A 19,343-nucleotide genomic window follows, 5' to 3' on the forward strand; every position below is an offset into this window, starting at 1 on the left:
ATATATCTACACAGCCATCTGGATGAACATGGAAATATCTACACCGCTATCTCTGTAAACATGCATAGATCTTCACCGCTATCTGTATAAACATGGAAATATCTACACCGCTATCTGTATGAACATGGAAATATCTACACCGCTATCTGTATTAACATGGAAATATCTACACCGCTATCTGTTTGAACATGGAAATATCTACACCGCTATCTGCATGAAAATGGAAATATCTACACTGCTATCTGCATATACATTTAAATATCTACACAGCTATCTCTTTACACATGGAAATAACTACACCGCTATCTGTATGAACATGGAAATATCTACACCGCCATCTGTATGAACATGGAAATATCTGCACCGCCATCTGTATGAACATATAAATATCTACACCGCCATCTGTATTAAGATGGAGATATCTACACTGCTATCTGTATAAACATGGAAATATCTCCACCGCTATCTGTATAAACATGGAAATATCTACACCGCTATCTGTATAAACATGGAAATATCTACACCACTACCTGTATAAACATGGAAATATCAGCACCGCTATCTGTATGAACATGGAAATATCTGCACCACCGTCTGTGTGAACATGGAAATATCTACACCGCTATCTGTTTGAACATGGAAATATCTTAACCGCTATCTGCATGAAAATGGAAAAATCTACACAGCTATCTGCATATACACGGAAATATCTACACAGCTATCTCTTTACACATGGAAATAACTACACCGCTATCTGTATGAGCATGGAAATATCTTCACCGCCATCTGTATGAACATGGATATATCTACACAGCCACCTGGATGAACATGGAAATATCTACACCGCTATCGGTATGAAGATGGAAACATCTACACCGCTATCTGTGTAAACATGCATACATCTTCACCGCTATCTGTATAAACGTGGAAATATCTACACTGCTATCTGTATGAAAAAAGAAATATCTACACTGCTCTCTATTTGAACATGGAAATATCTACACCGCTATCTGCATGAAAATGGAAATATCTACACAGCGATCTGCATATACATGGAAATATCTACAAAGCTATCTCTTTACACATGGAAATAACTACACCGCTATATCTATAAACATGGAAATATCTACACCACCATCTGTATGAACATGGAAATATCTGCACCGCCATCTGTTTGAACATATAAATATCTACACCGCATTCTGTATTAAGAAGGAAATATCTAAACCGCTATCTGTATAAACACGGAAATATCAGCACCGCTCTCTGTATGAAAATGGAAATATCTACACCGCTATCTGTATGAACATGGAAATATCTACACTGCTATCTGTATGAACATGGAAATAGCTACACCGTTATGTGTATGAAAATGGAAATAGCTACACCGCTATCTGTATCAACATGGATATATCTACACAGCCATCTGGATGAACATGGAAATATCTACACCGCTATCTGTATGAACATGGAAATATCTACACCGCTATCTGTATGAACATGGATATATCTACACAGCCATCTGTATGAACATGGAAATATCTTCACCGCTATCTGTGTAAACATGCATATATCTTCACCACTATCTGTATAAACATGGAAATATCTGCACCGCTATCGGTATGAACATGGAAATATCTGCACCGCTATCTGTATGAACATGGAAATACCTACACCGCTATCTGTTTGGACATGGAAATAACTACACCGCTATCTGCATGAAAATGGAAATATCTACACTGCTATCTGCATATACATTTAAATATCTACACAGCTATCTCTTTACACATGGAAATTACTACACCACTATCTGTATGAACATGGAAATAACTACACCGCCATCTGTATGAACATGGAAATATCTGCACCGCCATCTGTATGAACATATAAATATCTACACCGCCACCTGTATTAAGATGGAGATATCTACACTGCAATCTGTATAAACATGGAAATATCTACACCGCCATATGTACGAACATATAAATACACCGCCATCTGTATTAAGAAGGAAATATCTAAACCGCTATCTGTATAAACATGGAAATATCTACACCGCTGCCTGTATAAACATGGAAATATCAGCACCGCTATCTGTATGAACATGGAAATATCTACACCGCTATCTGTAGGAACATGGAAATAGCTACACCGCTGCCTGTATAAACATGGAAATATCAGCACCGCTATCTGTATGAACATGGAAATATCTACACCTCTATCTGTATGAACATGGATATATCAACACAGCCATCTGGATGAACATGGAAATATCTACACCACTATCTGTATGAACATGGAAATATCTACACAGCTATCTGTGTTAACAAGCATACATCTTCACCGCTATCTGTATAAACATGGAAATATCTACACCGCTATCTGTATGAACATGGAAATATCTACACCGCTATCTGTATGAACATGGAAATATCTACACCGCTATCTGTTTGAACATGGAAATATCTACACCGCTATCTGCATGAAAATGGAAATATCTACACTGCTATCTGCATATACATGGAAATATCTACACAGCTATATCACTACACATGGAAATAACTACACCACTATCTGTATGAACATGGAAATATCCACACCGCCATCTGTATGAACATGGAAATATCTGCACCGCCATCTGTATGAACATATAAATATCTACACCGCCATCTGTATGAAGATGGAGATATCTACACCGATATCTGTATAAACATGGAAATATCTACACCGCTATCTGTATAAACAAGGAAACATCTACACCGCTATCTGTATAAACATGGAAATATCTACACCGCTACCTGTATAAACATGGAAATATCAGCACCGCTATCTGTATGAACATGGAAATATCTACACCGCTATCTGTATGAACATGGAAATATCTACACCGCTATCTGAATGAACATGGAAATATCTACACCGCTATCAGTATGAACAAGTAAATATCTACACCGCTATCTGTATGAACATGGATATATCTACACAGCCCTATGGATGAACATGGAAATATCCACACCGCTATCTGTGTAAACATACATACATCTTCACCGCTATCTGTATAAACATGGAAATATCTACACCGCTATCTGTATGAGCATGGAAATATCTACACCGCTATCTGTTTGAAGATGGAAATACATACACCGCTATCTGCATGAAAATGGAAATATCTACACAGCTATCTGCATATACATGGAAATATCTACACAGCTATCCCTTTACACATGGAAATAACTACACCGCTATCTGTATGAACATGGAAATATCTACACCGCCATCTGTATGAACATGGAAATATCTGCACCGCCATCTGTATGAACATATAAATATCTACACCGCCATCTGTATTAAGATGGAGATATCTACACCGCTATCTGAATAAACATGGAAATATCTACACCGCTATCTGTATAAACATGGAAATATCTACAACGCTATCTGTATAACCATGGAAATATCTACACCGCTATCTGTATGAACATGGAAATATCTACACTGCTATCTGTATGAACATGGAAATATCTGCATCGCCGTCTCTATGAACATATAAATATCTACACCGCCATCTGTATTAAGAAGGAAATATCTAAACCGCTATCTGTATAAACATGGAAATATCTACACCGCTGCCTGTATAAACATGGAAATATCAGCACCGCTATCTGTATGAACATGGAAATATCTACATCGCTATCTGTATGAACATGGAAATAACTACACTGCTTTCTGTATGAACATGGAAATATCTACACCGTTATCTGTATGAACATGGAAATAGCTACACCACTATCTGTCTGAACATGGAAATATCTACAACGCTAACTGTATGAACATGGATATACCTACACAGCCATCTGGATGAACATGGATATATCTACACCGCTATCTGTATGAACATGGAAATATCTACACCGCTATCTGTATGAACATGGATATATCTACACAGCCATCTGGATGAACATGGAAATATCTACACCGCTATCTGTTTAAACATGCATAGAACTTCACCGCTATCTGTATAAACATGGAAATATCTACACCGCTATCTGTATGAACATGGAAATATCCACACCGCTATCTGTATGAGCATGGAAATATCTACACTGCTATCTGTTTGAACATGGAAATATCTACACCGCTATCTGCATGAAAATGGAAATATCTACACTGCTGTCTGCATATTCATTTAAATATCTGCACAGCTATCTCTTTACACATGGAAATAACTACACCGCTATCTGTTTGAACATGGAAATATCTACACCGCCATCTGTATGAACACGGAAATATCTGCACCGCCATCTGTATGAACATATAAATATCTACACCGCCATCTGTATTAAGATGGAGATATCTACACTGATATCTGTATAAACATGGAAATATCTACACCGAAATCTGTATGAACATATAAATATCTACACCGCCATCTGTATTAAGAAGGAAATATCTAAACTGCTATCTGTATAAACATGGAAATATCTACACCGCTGCCAGTATAAACAAGGAAATATCAGCACCGCTATCTGTATGAACATGGAAATATCTACACCGCTATCTGTATGATCATGGAAATATCTACACCGCTATGTGTATGAACATGGAAATAGCTACACCGCTATCTGTATGAACATGGATATATCTACACAGCCATCTGGATGAACATGGAAATATCTACACCGCTATCTCTGTAAACATGCATAGATCTTCACCGCTATCTGTATAAACATGGAAATATCTACACCGCTATCTGTATGAACATGGAAATATCTACACCGCTATCTGTATGAACATGGAAATATCTACACCGCTATCTGTTTGAACATGGAAATATCTACACCACCGTCTGTGTGAGCATGGAAATATTTACACCGCTATCTGTTTGAACATGGAAATATCTTAACCGCTATCTGCATGAAAATGAAAATATCTACACAGCTATATGCATATACATGGAAATATCTACACAGCTATCTCTTTACACATGGAAATAACTACACCGCTATCTGTATGAACATGGAAATATCTTCACCGCCATCTGTATGAACATGGATATATCTACACAGCCATCTGGATGAACATGGAAATATCTACAACACTATCTGTATGAAGATGGAAATATCTACACCGCTATCTGTGTAAACATCCATACATCTTCACCGCTATCTGTATAAACGTGAAAATATCTACACTGCTATCTGTATGAAAAAGGAAATATCTACACTGCTATCTGTTTGAACATGGAAATATCTACACCGCTATCTGCATGAAAATGGAAATATCTACACAGCGATCTGCATATACATGGAAATATCTACAAAGCTATCTCTTTACACATGGAAATAACTACACCGCTATATCTATAAACATGGAAATATCTACACCACCATCTGTATCAACATGGAAATATCTGCACCGCCATCTGTTTGAACATATAAATATCTACACCGCATTCTGTATTAAGAAGGAAATATCTAAACCGCTATCTGTATAAACACGGAAATATCAGCACCGCTCTCTGTATGAAAATGGAGATATCTACACCGCTATCTGTATGAACATGGAAATATCTACACTGCTATCTGTATGAACATGGAAATAGCTACACCGCTATCTGTATAAACATGGAAATATCTACACTGCAATCTGTATAAACATGGAAATATCTACACCGCTACCTGCATAAACATGGAAACATCAGCACCGCTATCTGTATGAACATGGAAATATCTACACCGCTATCTCTATGAACATGGAAATTTCTACACCACTATCTATATGAACATGGAAATATCTGCACCGCTATCTCTATGAACAGTTAAATATCTACACCACTACCTGTATGAACATGGAAATATCTACACCGCTATCTGTATGAACATGGATATATCTACACAGCCATCTGGATGAACACAGAAATATCTACACTGCTATCTGTATGAACATGGAAATATCTACACCGCTATCTGTGCAAATATGCATACATCTTCACTGCAATCTGTATAAACATGGAAATATCTACACCGCTATCTGTATGAACATGGAAATATCTACACCGCTATCTGAACCTGGAAATATCTACACCGCTATCTGCATGAAAATGGAAATATCTACACAGCTATCTGCATATACATGGAAATATCTACACATCTATCTCTTTACACATGGAAATAACTACACCACTAACTGTATGAACATGGAAATATCTACACCGCCATCTGTATGAACACGGAAATATCTGCACCGCCATCTGTATGAACATATAAATATCTACACGGCCATCTGTATTAAGATGGAGATATCTACACAGGTATCTGTATAAACATGGAAATATCTACACCGCTATCTGTATAAACATGGAAATATCTACACCGGTATCTGTGTAAATATGCATACATCTTCACTGCAATCTGTATAAACATGGAAATATCTACACCGCTATCTGTATGAACATGGAAATATCTACACCACTATCTGTTTGAACATGGAAATATCTACACCGGTATCAGCATGAAAATGGAAATATCTACAAAGCTATCTGCATATACATGGAAATATCTATACAGCTATCTCTTTACACATGGAAAGAACTACACCGCTATCTCTATAAACATGGAAATTTCTACACCGCCATCTGTATGAACATGGAAATATCTACACCTCCGTCTGTATGAACATATAAATATCTACACCGCCATCTGTATTAAGATGAAGATATCTACACCGCTATCTGTATAAACATGGAAATATCTAAACCGCTATCTGTATAAACATGGAAATATCTACACCTCTATCTGTATAAACATGGAAATATCTTCACCGCTACCTGAATAAACATGGAAATATCAGCACCGCAATCTGTACGAACATGGAAATATCTACACCGCTATCTGTATGAACATAGAAATATCTACACCGCTATTTGTATGAACATGGAAATAGCTACACCGCTATCTGTATGAACATGGAAATGTCCACACCGCTATCTGTATGAACATGGAAATATCTACACCGCCATGTGTATGAACATGGAAATATCTTCACCGCCATCTGTATGAACATGGATATATCTACACAGCCATCTGGATGAACATGGAAATATCTAAACCGCTATCTGTATGAACATGGAAATATCTACACCGCTATCTGTATGAACATGGAAATATCTTCACCGCCATCTGTGTAAACATGCATACACCTTCACCGCTATCTGTATAACCATGGAAATTTCTACACCGCTATCTGTATGAACATGGAAATATCTACACCGCCATATGTACGAACATATAAATACACCGCCATCTGTATTAAGAAGGAAATATCTAAACCACTATCTGTATAAACATGGAAATATCTACACCGCTGCCTGTATAAACATGGAAATATCAGCACCGCTATCTGTATGAACATGGAAATATCTACACCGCTATCTGTAGGAACATGGAAATAGCTACACCGCTGCCTGTATAAACATGGAAATATCAGCACCGCTATCTGTATGAACATGGAAATATCTACACCTCTATCTGTATGAACATGGATATATCAACACAGCCATCTGGATGAACATGGAAATATCTACACCACTATCTGTATGAACATGGAAATATCTACACAGCTATCTGTGTAAACAAGCATACATCTTCACCGCTATCTGTATAAACATGGAAATATCTACACCGCTATCTGTATGAACATGGAAATATCTACACCGCTATCTGTATGAACATGGAAATATCTACACCGCTATCTGTTTTAACATGGAAATATCTACACCGCTATCTGCATGAAAATGGAAATATCTACACTGCTATCTGCATATACATGGAAATATCTACACAGCTATATCACTACACATGGAAATAACTACACCACTATCTGTATGAACATGGAAATATCCACACCGCCATCTGTATGAACATGGAAATATCTGCACCGCCATCTGTATGAACATATAAATATCTACACCGCCATCTGTATTAAGATGGAGATATCTACACCGATATCTGTATAAACATGGAAATATCTACACCGCTATCTGTATAAACAAGGAAACATCTACACCGCTATCTGTATAAACATGGAAATATCTGCACTGCTACCTGTATAAACATGGAAATATCAGCACCGCTATCTGTATGAACATGGAAATATCTACACCGCTATCTGTATGAACATGGAAATATCTACACCGCTATCTGAATGAACATGGAAATATCTACACCGCTATCAGTATGAACAAGTAAATATCTACACCGCTATCTGTATGAACATGGATATATCTACACAGCCCTATGGATGAACATGGAAATATCCACACCGCTATCTGTGTAAACATACATACATCTTCACCGCTATCTGTATAAACATGGAAATATCTACACCGCTATCTGTATGAGCATGGAAATATCTACACCGCTATCTGTTTGAAGATGGAAATACATACACCGCTATCTGCATGAAAATGGAAATATCTACACAGCTATCTGCATATACATGGAAATATCTACACAGCTATCCCTTTACACATGGAAATAACTACACCGCTATCTGTATGAACATGGAAATATCTACACCGCCATCTGTATGAACATGGAAATATCTGCACCGCCATCTGTATGAACATATAAATATCTACACCGCCATCTGTATTAAGATGGAGATATCTACACCGCTATCTGAATAAGCATGGAAATATCTACACCGCTATCTGTATAAACATGGAAATATCTACAACGCTATCTGTATAACCATGGAAATATCTACACCGCTATCTGTATGAACATGGAAATATCTACACTGCTATCTGTATGAACATGGAAATATCTGCATCGCCGTCTCTATGAACATATAAATATCTACACCGCCATCTGTATTAAGAAGGAAATATCTAAACCGCTATCTGTATAAACATGGAAATATCTACACCGCTGCCTGTATAAACATGGAAATATCAGCACCGCTATCTGTATGAACATGGAAATATCTACATCGCTATCTGTATGAACATGGAAATATCTACACTGCTTTCTGTATGAACATGGAAATATCTACACCGTTATCTGTATGAACATGGAAATAGCTACACCACTATCTGTCTGAACATGGAAATATCTACAACGCTAACTGTATGAACATGGATATATCTACACAGCCATCTGGATGAACATGGAAATATCTACACCGCTATCTGTATGAACATGGAAATATCTACACCGCTATCTGTATGAACATGGATATATCTACACAGCCATCTGGATGAACATGGAAATATCTACACCGCTATCTGTGTAAACATGCATAGAACTTCACCGCTATCTGTATAAACATGGAAATATCTACACCGCTATCTGTATGAACATGGAAATATCCACACCGCTATCTGTATGAGCACGGAAATATCTACACTGCTATCTGTTTGAACATGGAAATATCTACACCGCTATCTGCATGAAAATGGAAATATCTACACTGCTGTCTGCATATTCATTTAAATATCTGCACAGCTATCTCTTTACACATGGGAATAACTACACCGCTATCTGTTTGAACATGGAAATATCTACACCGCCATCTGTATGAACACGGAAATATCTGCACCGCCATCTGTATGAACATATAAATCTCTACACCGCCATCTGTATTAAGATGGAGATATCTACACTGATATCTGTATAAACATGGAAATATCTACACCGAAATCTGTATGAACATATAAATATCTACACCGCCATCTGTATTAAGAAGGAAATATCTAAACTGCTATCTGTATAAACATGGAAATATCTACACCGCTGCCAGTATAAACAAGGAAATATCAGCACCGCTATCTGTATGAACATGGAAATATCTACACCGCTATCTGTATGATCATGGAAATATCTACACCGCTATCTGTATGAACATGGAAATAGCTACACCGCTATCTGTATGAACATGGATATATCTACACAGCCATCTGGATGAACATGGAAATATCTACACCGCTATCTCTGTAAACATGCATAGATCTTCACCGCTATCTGTATAAACATGGAAATATCTACACCGCTATCTGTATGAACATGGAAATATCTACACCGCTATCTGTATGAAAATGGAAATATCTACACCGCTATCTGTTTGAACATGGAAATATCTACACCAACGTCTGTGTGAACATGGAAATATTTACACCGCTATCTGTTTGAACATGGAAATATCTTAACCGCTATCTGCATGAAAATGAAAATATCTACACAGCTATATGCATATACATGGAAATATCTACACAGCTATCTCTTTACACATGGAAATAACTACACCGCTATCTGTATGAACATGGAAATATCTTCACCGCCATCTGTATGAACATGGATATATCTACACAGCCATCTGGATGAACATGGAAATATCTACACCACTATCTGTATGAAGATGGAAATATCTACACCGCTATCTGTGTAAACATCCATACATCTTCACCGCTATCTGTATAAACGTGGAAATATCTACACTGCTATCTGTATGAAAAAGGAAATATCTACACTGCTATCTGTTTGAACATGGAAATATCTACACCGCTATCTGCATGAAAATGGAAATATCTACACAGCGATCTGCATATACATGGAAATATCTACAAAGCTATCTCTTTACACATGGAAATAACTACACCGCTATATCTATAAACATGGAAATATCTACACCACCATCTGTATGAACATGGAAATATCTGCACCGCCATCTGTTTGAACATATAAATATCTACACCGCATTCTGTATTAAGAAGGAAATATCTAAACCGCTATCTGTATAAACACGGAAATATCAGCACCGCTCTCTGTATGAAAATGGAGATATCTACACTGCTATCTGTATGAACATGGAAATATCTACACTGCTATCTGTATGAACATGGAAATAGCTACACCGCTATCTGTATAAACATGGAAATATCTACACTGCAATCTGTATAAACATGGAAATATCTACACCGCTACCTGCATAAACATGGAAACATCAGCACCACTATCTGTATGAACATGGAAATATCTACACCGCTATCTCTATGAACAAGGAAATTTCTACACCACTATCTATATGAACATGGAAATATCTGCACCGCTATCTCTATGAACAGTTAAATATCTACACCACTACCTGTATGAACATGGAAATATCTACACCGCTATCTGTATGAACATGGATATATCTATACAGCCATCTGGATGAACACAGAAATATCTACACTGCTATCTGTATGAACATGGAAATATCTACACCGCTATCTGTGTAAATATGCATACATGTTCACTGCAATCTGTATAAACATGGAAATATCTACACCGCTATCTGTATGAACATGGAAATATCTACACCGCTATCTGAACCTGGAAATATCTACACCGCTATCTGCATGAAAATGGAAATATCTACACAGCTATCTGCATATACATGGAAATATCTACACATCTATCTCTTTACACATGGAAATAACTACACCACTAACTGTATGAACATGGAAATATCTACACCGCCATCTGTATGAACACGGAAATATCTGCACCGCCATCTGTATGAACATATAAATATCTACACGGCCATCTGTATTAAGATGGAGATATCTACACAGGTATCTGTATAAACATGGAAATATCTACACCGCTATCTGTATAAACATGGAAATATCTACACCGGTATCTGTGTAAATATGCATACATCTTCACTGCAATCTGTATAAACATGGAAATATCTACACCGCTATCTGTATGAACATGGAAATATCTACACCACTATCTGTTTGAACATGGAAATATCTACACCGGTATCAGCATGAAAATGGAAATATCTACAAAGCTATCTGCATATACATGGAAATATCTATACAGCTATCTCTTTACACATGGAAAGAACTACACCGCTATCTCTATAAACATGGAAATTTCTACACCGCCATCTGTATGAACATGGAAATATCTACACCTCCGTCTGTATGAACATATAAATATCTACACCGCCATCGGTATTAAGATGAAGATATCTACACCGCTATCTGTATAAACATGGAAATATCTAAACCGCTATCTGTATAAACATGGAAATATCTACACCGCTATCTGTATAAACATGGAAATATCTTCACCGCTACCTGAATAAACATGGAAATATCAGCACCGCAATCTGTACGAACATGGAAATATCTACACCGCTATCTGTATGAACATAGAAATATCTACACCGCTATTTGTATGAACATGGAAATAGCTACACCGCTATCTGTATGAACATGGAAATGTCCACACCGCTATCTGTATGAACATGGAAATATCTACACCGCCATCTGTATGAACATGGAAATATCTTCACCGCCATCTGTATGAACATGGATATATCTACACAGCCATCTGGATGAACATGGAAATATCTACACCGATATCTGTATGAACATGGAAATATCTACACCGCTATCTGTATGAACATGGAAATATCTTCACCGCCATCTGTGTAAACATGCATACACCTTCACCGCTATCTGTATAACCATGGAAATTTCTACACCGCTATCTGTATGAACATGGAAATATCTACACCGCTATCTGTTTGAACATGGAAATATCTTAACCGCTATCTGCATGAAAATGGAAATATCTACACAGCTATCTGCATGTACATGGAAATATCTACACAGCTATCTCTTTACACTTGGAAATAATTACACCGCTATCTGTAATAACATGGAAATATCTTCACCGCCATCTGTATGAACATGGATATATCTACACAGCCATCTGGATGAACATGGAAATATCTACACCGCTATCTGTATGAAGATGGAAATATCTACAACGCTATCTGTGTAAACATGCGTACATATTCACCGCTATCTATATAAACCTGGAAATATCTACACTGCTATCTGTATGAACTTGGAAATATCTACACCGCTATGTGAACAAGGAAATATCTACACCGCTATCTGCATGAAAATGGAAATATCTACACAGCGATCTGCATATACATGGAAATATCTACAAAGCTATCTCTTTACACATGGAAATATCTACAGCGCTATCTCTATAAACATACAAATATCTACACCGCCATCTGTATGAACATGGAAATATCTGCACCGCCATCAGTATGAACATATAAATATCTACACCGCCATCTATATTAAGACGGAGATATCTACACCGCTATCCGTATAAACTTGGAAATATCTACACCGCTATCTGTATAAACATGGAAATATCTACACTGCAATCTGTATAAACATGGAAATATCTACACCGCTACCTGTATAAACATGGAAACATCAGCACCGCTATCTGTATGAACATGGAAATATCTACACCGCTATCTCTATGAACATGGAAATTTCTACACCACTATCTATATGAACATGGAAATAGCTGCACCGCTATCTGTATGAACAGGGAAATATCTACACCACTACCTGTATGAACATGGAAATATCTACACCGCTATCTGTATGAACATGGATATATCTACACAGCCATCTGGATGAACACAGAAATATCTACACCGCTATCTGTATGAACATTGGAAATATCTACACCGCTATCTGTGTAAATATGCATACATCTTCACCGCAATCTGTATAAACATGGAAATATCTACACCGCTATCTGTATGAACATGGAAATATCTACACCACTATCTGCATGAAAATGGAAATACCTACACAGCTATCTGTATATACATGGAAATATCTACACAGCTATCTCTTTACACATGGAAATAACTACACCGCTAACTGTATGAACATGGAAATATCTGAACCGCCCTCTGTATGAACATATAAATATCTACACGGCCATCTGTATTAAGATGGAGATATCTACACTGGTATCTGTATAAACATGGAAATATCTACACCGCTATCTGTATAAACATGGAAATATCTACACCGCTATCTCTATAAACATGGAAATATCTACACCGCTACCTGTATAAACATGGAAATATCAGCACCGCTATCTGTATGAACATGAAAATATCAGCCCCTCTGTCTGTATGAACATGGAAATACCTACACCGCTATCTGTATCAACATGGAAATATCTACACCGCTATCTGTATGAACATGGAAATATCTTCACCGCCATCTGTATGAACATGGATATATCTACACAGCCATCTGGATGAACATGGAAATATCTACACTGCTATCTGTATGAACATGGAAATATCTACACCTCTATCTGTTTGAACATGGAAATATCTACACCGGTATCAGCATGAAAATGGAAATATCTACAAAGCTATCTGCATATACATGGAAATATCTATACAGCTATCTCTTTACACATGGAAATAACTACACCGCTATCTCTATAAACATGGAAATTTCTACACCGCCATCTGTATGAACATGGAAATATCTACACCGCCGTCTGTATGAACATATAAATATCTACACCGCCATCTGCATTAAGATGAAGATATCTACTCCGCTATCTGTATAAACATGGAAATATCTAAACCGCTATCTGTATAAACATGGAAATATCTACACCGCTATCTGTATTAACATGGAAATATCTACACCGCTACCTGTATAAACATCGAAATATCAGCACCGCAATGTGTACGAACATGGAAATATCTACACCGCTATCTGTATGAACATAGGAATATCTACACTGCTATTTGTATGAACATGGAAATAGCTACACCGCTATCTGTATGAACATGGAAATGTCCAAACCGCTATCTGTATGAACATGGAAATATCTACACGGCCATCTGTATGAACATGGAAATATCTTCACCGCCATCTGTATGAACATGCATATATCTACACAGCCATCTGGATGAACATGGAAATATCTACACCGCTATATGTATGAACATGGAAATAGCTACACCGCTATCTGTATGAACATGGAAATATCTACACCGCTATCTGTATGAACATGGAAATATCTACACTGCTATCTGTATGAACATGGAAATATATTCACCGCCATCTGTATGAACATGGATATATCTACACAGACATCTGGATGAACATGGAATTATCTACACCGCTATCTGTATGAACATGGAAATACCTACAACGCTATCTGTGTAACCATGCATACATCTTCACCGCTATCTGTATAAACATGGAAATATCTACACCACTATCTATATGAACATGGAAATATCTACACCGCTATCTGTTTGAACATGGAAATATCTACACCGCTATCTGCATGAAAATGGAAATATCTACACCGCTATCTGTATAAACATGGAAATATCTACACCGCTATCTGTATGAACATGGAAATATCTTCACCGCCATCTGTATGAACATGGATATATCTACACAGCCATCTGGATGAACATGGAAATATCTACACCGCTATCTGTTTGAACATGGAAATAGCTACACCGCTATCTGTATGAACATGGAAATATCTACACCGCTATCTGTATGAACATGGAAATATCTACACCGCTATCTGTATGAACATGGAAAAACCTTCACCGCCATCTGTATGAACATGGATATATCTAAACAGCCCTCTGGATGAACATGGAAATATCCACACCGCTATCTGTGTAAACATGCATACACCTTCACCGCTATCTGAATAAACATGGAAATATCTACACCGCTATCTGTATGAACATGGAAATATCTACACCGCTATCTGTTTGAAGATGGAAATATATACACCGGTACCTGCATGAAAATGGAAATATCTTCACAGCTATCTGCATATACATGGCAATATATACACAGCTATCTCTTTACACATGGAAATAACTACACCGCTATCTGTATGAACATGGAAATATCTACAAAGCCATCTGTATGTACAGGGAAATATCTGCACCGCCATCTGTATGAACATATAAATATCTACACCGCCATCTGTATTAAGATGGAGATATCTACACCGCTATCTGTATAAAGATGGAAATATTTACACCGCTATCTTAATAAACATGGAAATATCTACACCGCTATCTGTAAAAACATGGAAATATCTACACCGCTACCTGTATAAACATGGAAATATCAGCACAGCTATCGGTATGAACATGGAAATATCTACCCCGCTATCTGTATGAACATGGAAATAGCTACACCACTATCTGTAGGAACATGGAAATATCTTCAACGCCATCTGTATGAACATGGATATATCTACGCAGCCATCTGTATGAACATGGAAATATCTACACCGCTATCTGTATGAACATGGAAATATCTACACCGCTATCTGTATGAACATGGAAATATCTACACCGCTATCTGTATGAACATGGAAATACCTTCACAGCCATCTGTATGAACATGCATATGTCTACACATCCATCTGGATGAACATGGAAAAATCTACACCGTGATCTGTATGAACATGGGAATATCTACACCGCTATCTGTGTAAACATGCATACACCTTCACCGCTATCTGTATAAACATGGAAATATCTACACCGCTATCTGTATGAACATGGAAATATCTAAACCGCTATCTGTTTGAAAATGGAAATATCTAAACCGCTATCTGCATGAAAATGGAAATATCTAGCCAGCTGTCTGCATATACATGGAAATACCTACAGAGCTATCTCTTTACACATGGAAATAACTACACCGCTATCTCTATGAACATGGAAATATCTTCACCGCCATCTGTATGAACATGGATATATCTACACAGCCATACGGATGAACATGGAAATATCTACACTGCTATCTGTATGAAGATGGAAATATCTACACCGCTATCTGTGTAAACATGCATACATCTTCACCGCTATCTGTATAAACGTGGAAATATCTACACTGCTATCTGTATGAAAAAGGAAATATCTACACTGCTATCTGTTTGAACATGGAAATATCTACACCGCTATCTGTTTGAACATGGAAATATCTACACCGCTATCTGCATGAAAATGGAAATATCTACACAGCTATCTGCATATACATGGAAATATCTACAAAGCTATCTCTTTACACATGGAAATAACTACACCGCTATATGTATAAACATGGAAATATCTACACCACCATCTGTATGAACATGTAAATATCTGCACCGCCATCTGTTTGAACATATAAATATCTACACCTCCATCTGTATAAAGAAGGAAATATCTAAACCGCTATCTGTATAAACACGGAAATATCAGCACCGCTCTCTGTATGAAAATGGAAATATCTACACCGCTATCTGCATGAACATGGAAATATCTACACTGCTATCTGTATGAACATGGAAATAGCTACACCGTTATGTGTATGAAAATGGAAATAGCTACACCGCTATCTGTATGAACATGGAAATATCTACACCGCTATCTGTATGAACATGGATATATCTACACAGCCATCTGGATGAACATGGAAATATCTACACCGCTATCTGTATGAACAGGGAAATATCTACACCGCTATCTGTATGAACATGGATATATCTACACAGCCATCTGGATGAACATGGAAATATCTACACCGCTACCTGTGTAAACATGCATACATCTTCACCACTATCTGTATAAACATGGAAATATCTGCACCGCTATCGGTATGAACATGGAAATATCTACACCGCTATCTGTATGAACATGGAAATACCTACACCGCTATCTGTTTGGACATGGAAATAACTACACGGCTATCTGCATGAAAATGGAAATATCTACACTGCTATCTGCATATACATTAAAATATCTACACAGCTATCTCTTTACACATGGAAATAACTACACCACTATCTGTATGAACATGGAAATAACTACACAGCCATCTGGATGAACATGGAAATATCAGCACCGCTATCTGTATGAACATGGAAATATCTACACCGCTATCTGTATGAACATGGAAATATCTACACCGCTATCTGTATGAACATGGATATAACTACACAGCCCTCTGGATGAACATGGAAATATCCACACCGCTATCTGTGTAAACATGCATACATCTTCACCGCTATCTGTATAAACAAGGAAATATCAGCACCGCTATCTGTATGAACATGGAAATATCTACACCGCTATCTGTATGAACATGGAAATATCTACACCGCTGCCTGTATAAACATGGAAATATCTACACCACTACCTGTATAAACATGGAAATATCAGCACCGCTATCTGTATGAACATGGAAATATCTACACCGCCATCTGTATGAACATGGAAATATCTACACCGCTATCTGTATGAACATGGAAATATCTACACCGCTATCTGTATGAACATGGAAATATCTACACCGCTATCTGTTTGAACATGGAAATATCTACACCGCTGTCTGCATGAAAATGGAAATACCTACACAGCTATCTGCATATACATGGAAATATATACACAGCTATCTCTTAACACATGGAAATAACTACACCTCTATCTCTATAAAAATGGAAATATCTACACCGCCATCTGTATGAAATTGGAAATATCTGCACCGCCATCTGTATGAACATAAAAATATCTACATCGCCATCTGTATTAAGAAGGAAATATCTAAACCGCTATCTGTATGAACATTGAAATATCTACACCGCTATCTGTATGAACATGGAAATATCTACACCGCTATCTGTGTAAACATGCATACATCTTCACCGCTATCTGTATAAACATGGAAATGTCTAAAAGGCTATCTGTATGAACATGGAAATATCTACACCTCTATCTGTATGAACATGGAAATATCTACACCGCTATCTGTATGAACATGGATATATCTACACAGCCATCTGGATGAACATGGAAATATCTACACCGCTATCTGTATGAACATGGAAATAGCTTCACCGCTATCTGTATGAACATGGAAATATCTACACCGCCATCTGTATGAACATGGAAATATCTTCACCGCCATCTGTATGAACACATAAATATCTACACGGCCATCTGTATTAAGATGGAGATTCCTACACCGCTATCTGTATAAACATGGAAATATCTACAGCGCTATCTGTATAAACATGGAAATATCTACACTGCTATCTGTATAAACATGGAACTATCAGCACCGCTATCTGTATGAACATGGAAATATCAGCCCCTCTATCTGTATGAACATTGAAGTATCTACACCGCTATCTGTATGAACATGGAAATATCTACACCGCTATCTGTATGAACACGGAAATATCTACACCACTATCTGTATGAACATGGAAATATCTACACCGTTATCTGTATGAACATGGAAATATCTGCACCGCCATCTGTATGAACATATAAATATCTACACCGCCATCTGTATTAAGATGGAGATATCTACACCGCTATCTGTATAAACATGGAAATATCAACACCGCTATCTGTATAAACATGGAAATATCTACACCGCTATCTGTATAATCATGGAA

The sequence above is a fragment of the Gorilla gorilla genome, chromosome 11 (assembly GCF_029281585.2).
Source record: "Gorilla gorilla gorilla isolate KB3781 chromosome 11, NHGRI_mGorGor1-v2.1_pri, whole genome shotgun sequence".
Lineage (NCBI taxonomy): Eukaryota > Metazoa > Chordata > Mammalia > Primates > Hominidae > Gorilla > Gorilla gorilla.